Source organism: Anomalospiza imberbis, chromosome 3, assembly GCF_031753505.1.
Source record: "Anomalospiza imberbis isolate Cuckoo-Finch-1a 21T00152 chromosome 3, ASM3175350v1, whole genome shotgun sequence".
NCBI lineage: Eukaryota > Metazoa > Chordata > Aves > Passeriformes > Viduidae > Anomalospiza > Anomalospiza imberbis.
In genome coordinates, this window is record NC_089683.1 from 78,339,770 (window position 1) to 78,348,656 (window position 8,887).

Consider the following 8,887-nt stretch of genomic DNA (forward strand, 5'->3'; position numbering starts at 1 on the left):
AGGGCGGCAGAACCATGCCAAGCATTGTCAGAAAAGTGCTTCTGAGGCTCCAATCAGAGGTGTGCAGAATAGAAATCCAGACACCTCAAAAAGAGATGGACTTGATGACTATAGGGCAGGGAGGAACAAAGTGCTCCTCCTTTGTGGCTTTGTATTTTGGTATTTCCAGTTTGAACACCGATGCCCTTCATGGGGCTGAACGTGAAGCTCAAAGCTCACAGTAAATCTTGCATGTGTTACCAGACAGGAAGCACACCATGTAAATTAAAATGGCAAAGTACTAAAGACCAATCAATTGGAGGCTTGACAGAGAAAATATTAATGAATTCTGTGTGCCCAAAGTTTTTAATTGCAGTATTTGAAGATCATTGATGCCCTCTGATATGCTGAGCTTCAAAATCAAATGTCACTATAACTATTTCTTGAATACTTTTCTGCCTTTTCCCTCTTTCTAGATGGAGAATTTTCATCAAAATTTGTTGCTTACCGAAGACTTCATATTTATGCTGACTCTGTATGCTAGAAAGGAGATAAGAGATATCAAGCATATTTTCCAAAACATATTTTCAACCATGTAAGATACAGAATCACGTTATTTACCTTCGTAATCCCAGCAAAAATGACAGATCATGTTTCTGGTGATAGAAGTGACCAGACATACTTGGTCACTGTCAGCTCTCTCAGCTCTGGAAAGAAGAGACAGTTGAACCACTGTTTTCTCTCTCCTTAGATGTAGCTCTCATGTGTCAGTGTGGTGACTATGTTAAATCATAGCCTCTCATAGGATATTATCATTAAGGAGAGGCACATGGGAAACCAGTAATTGGCACTAAAACTTGATCTTTCACCTCTGTTGCTGGTAACTCAACAGATCCCCCATTTCCAGGCTTCATGCGATACTTCAGCTTTTGGAAAATGTTCATGCACTCTGAGCTTGTGACACACATTTTGATGTTAATCTCATTTTGCTGAGCACATATCCTCACCTCAGTGCAGACACTGGTCTTCACATTGTAAAGACAGATGCTTTAATGCTGGACATAATGACATAACAAGATCCCATGGCGACAAAAGAAATTTAGATAAGTTCAAATTGTAAAGAATGAATATTTCTACTGTGAGGAAATGAAGCATTTACTTCAAGTTTGTGTCAATATAAATTTTTTTTACACCTGGCTCAAATGTTCTACGCACAAACCAAGAACAGCAGGGAGAAATTCTATGGTTTGTCCTATAAGGAAAACTGAAAGAGATTAATATTTATAACGTCTCCTGGCTTTAAAATCTACCAGTTCTTTGACCTGTGATCAGAGGCCAGCAAATTTTTTTGGAAGAGTTTTCGAACCAATTGTTTTCTGACTATTAAAATTTTATATTTTTGAAAACATGTGTCTGGTTTTTAGTGTTTGGTCCACTTTTTCTTTTTCTTTTTTTTTTTTTTGGTGGGGGGGGGTTGGGGGTTGGGGAGGGGCAGGGAATGGAGAGGGAAGGATATGAAATTAAAGGATATGAAATTAAAAACCCCCAACTTTCCCCAAAAGATCTGCTTAAACTACTACATGACTTTGTCTACTTTGGATGCAACCCTGGGCTTTATGCATTCATTATTGGATAGTACCAAGAATTTCTTACTACTGCATAACTTTGATTTTGTTCTGAAAGGCAATTAAGTATCTTTTTTCAAAAATATTCAGGTGACTTGTTTCAGCAGTTAAAAGATACTTCAAGGGGAGCATGTGCTAAACGTCTCTGCAGGCCTTGCTTACTGTGCTGAGGATTTACTCAATATTTGAAAAAGTAGAATCCTATTCTACTTTTAACTTTTTTTCAATTCTTAATTTTAGAAATAGTTAATCAGCTCCCTCTGACAAGGGACATGTAGCATTCTGTATACAACGTTCAAAGTAGATAAACCATCTGAACTAATTTCCCCTTTGACTTCCTATAATCTAAAGAAATAAATTATTATCTTTTTCATCACCTGTCCTTCATATGGGGAAGAGCAGAAGATGAAGATCTGTCTTACCAAGGAATCTGTAATTGACTTTACAGCGAACCCCTAAAATGCATAATTCATTTTCCAAACAAGATCCTGCCAAACCTGGAGAGTTTGTATCTAAAAACAACCTGATGTGATTTTATCCAGCAAACTCATACCATTATTATTCTTGGCCTAGTTTCCTAAGATATTGAAAAAGTGTAATCATCATATGTGTCTTCTCCTAATAACCCCTATGGACACGGCCAACTTCAATTGCCTTGTAAGAGGAACAGAGATGTCAAATGTATTCAGTTCCACAAGGTTGTTAAACTGAAATGAGGGGAAGCTCCACTGGAAAATGGCAACAGTTTTAGACATCAGTGAATGTGAAACATCATGGGAATCCTAGGTCTGGGACAGGTTTTATTGGCATTTGCACTGTAGATCAGACAAGATCTACCCACAAGAGAGAAAGTTATGGATTAGACCTCAGTAATGTTGCTGCCCACAAAACTGTTTTCTATAGAGTGACTGATATATTTTTACATTTTTTTAAGACAAAAGTGTTCGAGTAGTCCCAATCTGATGCACATCAAATGGCTGCCTGCATCTGCCATCCAGACTGCCTGTTAATTCCATAGAAAATATTGCCTCTGCCTCCTGAGAATCACTGCTGCCATTCCCTCTCCCCAGCTTATTAAGGAGAGGACCTGGAGTTCTACTAGTGTGAGGCACTTCAACCCAGAAGCCATTATCCCTATGTCATGTTCTGTGAGCAGTCCCACAACTGGTCTCCAGCCCTGCCTCCTAAAAACAGCTGGACAGCTAATCACATGAGCCATAAAATCTCATGCAGTAATTTCATCACAATTATATTTGCATTATTTCATGACATTGTTATAGCTTTGGTTTACTGTTGGAATTCTGTGTCTCTGCCTTCTTTTCTTGTAAGTGAAGTTCTCATCTGCAAGCTAAACAACACACAATTATGCTCCATCTATAAGAGCTAAAAAGCCACTAAAAACACACTGAATTGAAAAATGACACAGTCTCTCTGTCAAGATTTTTCCTGGAACTGATAAATACTAGATAGACTGCAAGAGAAATTGAAAATAAACTTTAAAATACGGCTCTAAGAGCAAACCAATTTGGACAGTCTTATGGAAACTTGAAAATCAAGTTCAAGCCACAGAGATTTAAAATAAAAAGGCAGAAAACAGATCCTTAGAGCCTGTAAATACATAGAAAATAATATTTGTTTTGACTAAAAGATTTCCCACTATATTTTAAAAAATAAATTTACTTACATAATACAAAATTGTACATACAGAGAATAATGTACGTTTTATACCCTGATATCATCCATCCCATCTCTCAGATGAAAACCAGTTGCACTATATGCCTTAAATTTTTTGTCACTGGAAGGTTAGCTAGAAAAACAAATGCCTAACAATTTTATTGTTCGGCTCTTGAAAGAATTCTGGTTTTCATTACAGAAATGAATAGTTATAAAAGCTGTATTTCAAAGACTGTGTATGGTACCACAGACTGACATTGGGTATCTAAATGAAGCCCATGGTGAGAGTAAATCATGGCATATTTGCATCATCAGTTACTGGATATTTGCAATCAATTGCTATGGAATTAAAGTCTCTAATAGCATCTAGAGCATAGACAGTCAAAGCATTAATCATTCCATCACTTTCCTTGTGCTCTTAATTAGTTAAGATGACATAGGAAAAGCCATCTCTGGCATTCTGAAGCTCCATATATGTAGCCAAGCCACAGCTTTTGTGATTATTTTCTGATAAGCAGGTCATACCAGAATAAGCCCAGCACTAGCCATGCAGCACCAAACATCCCACAAATCCCATCTGTGTCCTTCCAAAAAAAAAGGTGGGCATGAGAAGAGAGGTGGAAGAGATTGGGAGTGCACTCTGTGATCCTAGGTACCTCCCTCCCCAAGTAGATGGCAAAGCAGGACATTTCAGCTAGAAAGGGCAAAGCAGAGCCAGGGAAAGGGAGTGATGGGAACCAGGCATGCTCAACAGTTATTTGTTTCTACAGCTGTACAGGAAATTTCAGCTGTTGGCAGCCTGCCTTGGCAAGCCACACCTTGTCACCCTTTCTGAGCAGACAGAAAAGAGAGAAGGGGAGCCAAGTGAGATCCCTCTGTGGGTTCAGCCACAAGTCCACCTGGAGCCAGCAGTATCTCAAATGTGATGTTTGAGTACCTGCTTTGCTTTGCTTATGGGTTAGAGATTTCTGCTTCAGCCTCAAATTAGGGAATAGTTGTTGGCCTAAGTGCTGGAATGGCAAATGCTGGTAGGACTGTGAAACACATAGAAAGGTTAGATGCTTTCCCTTCTCAGCATGGGAAAGAGCTCAGCTGAAGTACTCTGCCCCATTTGGACTCCACGCTTCAGAGATGGAGCCAAATGAAGATAGCCCTGAGGGGAGCGATGGAAACTGAGGTTCAGAAAACCTGACATACAGGGAAAGACAGAATAAACAAGATGTTTAGAGAAAAAAGCTGAGAAGAGACTTGAGAACAATCTTTGGTGTATAAAGTTGCAAAAAGAAAAGGAGAGGAACAAACTATTTTCCAGGTCCAGTGTAGACAGGATAAGAAGCAATATGCTTCACTTGCAGTACAAGAAATCTGGGGAAAGAGTCCTCTAACAAAAAAGAAACTAAACGCTGGCAAGTTTGTCTGGAGAGCTCATTATGGGCGGTATTTAAGAACAGACCAGACAGATCTCTATGACAAAGTGATGTTGGTTTAACGGATCCTTCCTTGGGACAGGGAGTGGACTTCACAACTTTTCTGAGATCATAGCTTGAGAAACTCTAAGTGAGGTAAACTGTTTGTCATGGTCATGCTACAAGACCCCGAGACAATCACATGTGAATGAAAGTCAGCAAGGACCGTGCCACACTGAAAGGCCAGTTGGATTCCTTGGCACTTCAGCAGAGGATTGTGGGTACTTCTGGCCACATAATGTGTATGAAACATTACCTACTGACATTCCCTTCCCTTTGCAATTTCCAAGTTTCTGCTTATCTGGGAGCTGATTCAGAGGACAGTCTTTGTTAGGTCACTGTTACGGCTTCCTTTCCCATGAGGGAGGAAGTGGTCTGGGAAAAAAATTCGTATCCTCACAATAGTTGTTAGAAATCACAGCTTTTTTGGAGGGTTGAGACAAATCTCTTAAATCTGATTCCAAATTTGGATTGACAGGGACATTGAGCATGTCTACAGTAAGCAGAGGCCTGGGGTGAGAAATAGACTATTTCTTAGATAAGTTTAAAAAAGAGGACTAAAGAGAGCCACATCACACATACCTCCTGTATTTGTAAAGGAGCCAGGAGCCTTCTATCCACTCCAAGCTCAGGTGAATCCTCTTCTTCAATCAACCCCACACCAGCAGGAATCCTTCCAGGAAGGGTTGCCATGCTTTTCTGCCTGCTGGTGAGACAATGTCCTTGCCCTCATTCAGCTCTGCAGGAAGCACATTTTGGTGAGTGCTGCAGTTTAAGGAATGCAGGAATGTTAATTATTAGAGCTTCAAAAGATACAAGTTCCAGTGGGCTGGATTCCAGAGCTCTGAATGAAATGAAAACCTCATCTTAATCTCCCCTGGCCCACAGTTTGGGTTGTTAGTGGAAAAAAAGTATTGAGTACGCACACAAGATGGTTTACCAGCACAAAACAATAGTGCACAGCTTTAGGACTTGGGGACATGTTAAAGTAGGAGCTGTTGTTGGGCAATGTTCCTTATACACATTTACCCTTCACTGCTGTTAAGAAAATTCCACTGGAAGATTTCAGTGTTATGTTTACAGTGCTCTCCTTTAAAGCAGATGTAAACAGATCCCCTCCTTCTCTACTGTTTGGAGTTCACATTTCAGTTCCTATGCTGGGACCGTGTTATATAATGGGTGCCACTGGCATTCTGAATGCCATAAGCAAAAAATAACCACTTAAAAATATATCAGAATTGAGTTTCTCTGTCTGGAGTTTCTCATCATGCCCCACTATAGTTTCTTGCTGTTCCTCCCCTTTTGCAGAAGAATATGTAAAGTTGTTATTTTGCCTACCTCTCTGACTGAGGAAGCCTATGAGAGAAGCAAAAAACCCTATGAGCTCTGCTCATCCTCTGGCTGCTGAAAATCTGTGATTTGAGCCACTGGATGTAGGAAGAACAGCACAAATACTTCTCCATCTCTGGTTACACAGGTAAGACAGCACAATCCAGGGCAGAAGTTCAAAATTTGGTCTGTTATGCCCAGGCTCCTACTGTGGTACACACAGACAAAACTAGCTTGTTTAGGTTATGATTAAAATGATAAGATGGCTCATCTAGTAAAATATGAGACCAGACAGTATCTAAAGGAATATGAGGTGTCTGCACAGGAGGAAAGGAAGGATAATTCATTCTCCCATGAGAGCCTCCATCACAGCTGAACACCGAAGAAAACAGTACAACTACATTCTGTACCCTCAAAAGCATTTTTTCATTGAGTGAGAGAAAAAAATTACATGAAGATGGACTCAGATATGGATGGATGCCTCCTCCTAATAGAGGCAGACACGTGAGCTTCTCCTTGCCAGCACACTGGTGCAAGCTGTCTGAATTTCAGAAGGTGCCAATCTCCATCTCCTTCTACTCTTCAGACACTCTGTTTTATGAACCGCAGAGGTGAAGTGGTTGCCATTTCTGAAGGTCAAAATCTCTGCTATTCACTGCTAGCATGTGAATGTCTTCTCCTCTCCTGATGGCTGCAGCATGTGTCTGAAAAGATGTGGCACAAGGTAGAAGGACGAGCCCCTAACTCTTGTTCTCTTTCTTACTTGCTGGATGGTCTGGGGCAAGTCACTTCAATGTTCTGTGCCTCAAATTCCCCATATGTGAACTGGTGCTACTGATACCTCTCCAAAGTCTCTGGAAATGGATGACTGAAACGTTCTAGATACTGTAAGCAGTTTATTTTCCCTGCAGTTCTTAAAAATTGCATGGGACACTCTCAAAAATACAAGTCATCTAAAAGAAGTCAGGAAATTTCCAGCAGTTCAGACTCCAAGGAGAAGGAATAAAGTTCAGCCTAAGAATCTGTCTAGTAAGAATCCGGAGTTTCTAATTTAATTAAAATATAGACAGCTAGCTCAAACTCCACTTCATACCTCACTGCCTGTGACTAATTCACAAGGGTTCCCTAGCACCCAAACAAGGGAGGATTTTCTGTGAGTAGGTGAAAGAAAAGTTTGAGGGAGGTCTCTCTGGGATCTATAAAAACCATGCATATTACACTCTCAACACGTTCCAAAAACATCAAGATTGAAAAATTGCATTTCAATACAGCCAAGAGTTCAAGTACTATAAAAGCACCATTAAAAAGTACATTTGAATTGCATCACTGAGGCAGAGCATCAAAGGATACACATTAGAATTTTATTTCACTGGCTTTAATATAGCATTGCTATATCCTGGCTATACTAGGACTATCTCTTTATGACTTTGCCTTTACCATCCAAATAAATACATGAAGTGCTAGAAGTTGTTTCAGTGGACTGCACTGAAGAATATAGTTCTTAAAAAATAATAGTGCATACTTTGCATTTGACTGGATAATTACCTACACAATTATGAATGAGTGTGCAATTGTGAAAACTAGAAGATTAGTCTTAAAATTTGCCAGCACAGGCTTTTGTGGTAGGGCGGAAATGAAAATCTTCTATTCTGAGGTGAAAAACAATGAAATCTGGATTAAAGGGCATAGTTAATCAACTGCTGATGGTGGTAGTTATATGGACTCACCAAAAGATAAAGACGAAAACACTATTATATGGGCACATTTCACATCTGCTGTTGTGCACACAACATTGAAAACTTGGAAATAAATAATTGGATCTGCTTTCTCTCATGGCAGAAACTTTGAACCAGGGTTTTCAAGCACACAAAATATCTCTGATAGTCACTGCAGTACTACATCCTGTTATGTCCAAGTTATTTTCACTAGAATTTCCTATAAAATTGTGATAATTCATTTTGTGTTCACCTGTGTATTCATTCTGTCCATTTCTTAATTATATTTCCAACCAGTTTCTAACACTGGTAGACTCTTCCTTTTTCTTCCTGAAAATAGACAGATGCATAGAGATGCTATCAGAGTCCTGGCTCTGAGAAAACTTGCAGTTGTGAGTTCAAGATATGAGAGAAGCCTCATGGGAGAAATCCCTTATATAAACACCCCACTGATGGGAAAAGCTTTGCCTGGGGCTCACATCCTCTTAGATAGTGAAAGTCAATCACCCATGAGACAAAAAACTATAGGAAACCAGGCTTCATTAGTTCTGCTGCCACAAAATTTACTTGTTAAACAAAATGGCTATTCCAGGATTTCTGAAGAAGAGCACTGTACTGTAGGCATGTGTAAGTCTGGATATTTTTTCCTTTTTCACTAAGTACTTCTGTTAAATAAGCTGTAAGTTGTGTGCCTAACTCACCAAAATGTACAGTTGCACTGCCATCAATAGCAAGACAAACTGGTGACCTATGAAACACATGAGAGTTGAGCAAAGGTTTGCACAGACAAACCATGTCACAAATCTACTGAGAACAACTAAGAATGAACAATTTAAACTACTTGCCTACTTTGCCAACACATAATACCTGATTTTTAACAAGTAAATCTTTAGCAGAACATGGAGGGGAAAAAACAACAAAAAAGCCTGAAAGCAAGCTGTTCAGAATTTTCTTTTCAGCAGAATATAGTGTCCTAAATTTTCAGCAGTGGTTTTGCATGCCAAAACATCTGAAACAAGATTAATTATCAGAGAGCAAACATTGAAAACATAGAAAAAAACCCCCAAGCCTATTTTGATGTATCATAGCTGGTCAACTC

The 8,887-nt window shown here is 39.4% G+C and overlaps 1 long non-coding RNA gene across 1 annotated transcript; it reads right to left on the minus strand.

Annotated features, from left to right (window-relative positions):
* Positions 1-208: 208 nt before the first annotated feature.
* On the minus strand, positions 209-6,451 carry LOC137471183 (uncharacterized). Its single transcript, XR_010997452.1, has 3 exons — positions 5,327-6,451; positions 601-686; positions 209-519 (listed from the first exon to the last, which is right to left on the minus strand). It is a non-coding gene; the product is annotated as an uncharacterized lncRNA (long non-coding RNA).
* Positions 6,452-8,887: the final 2,436 nt, after the last annotated feature.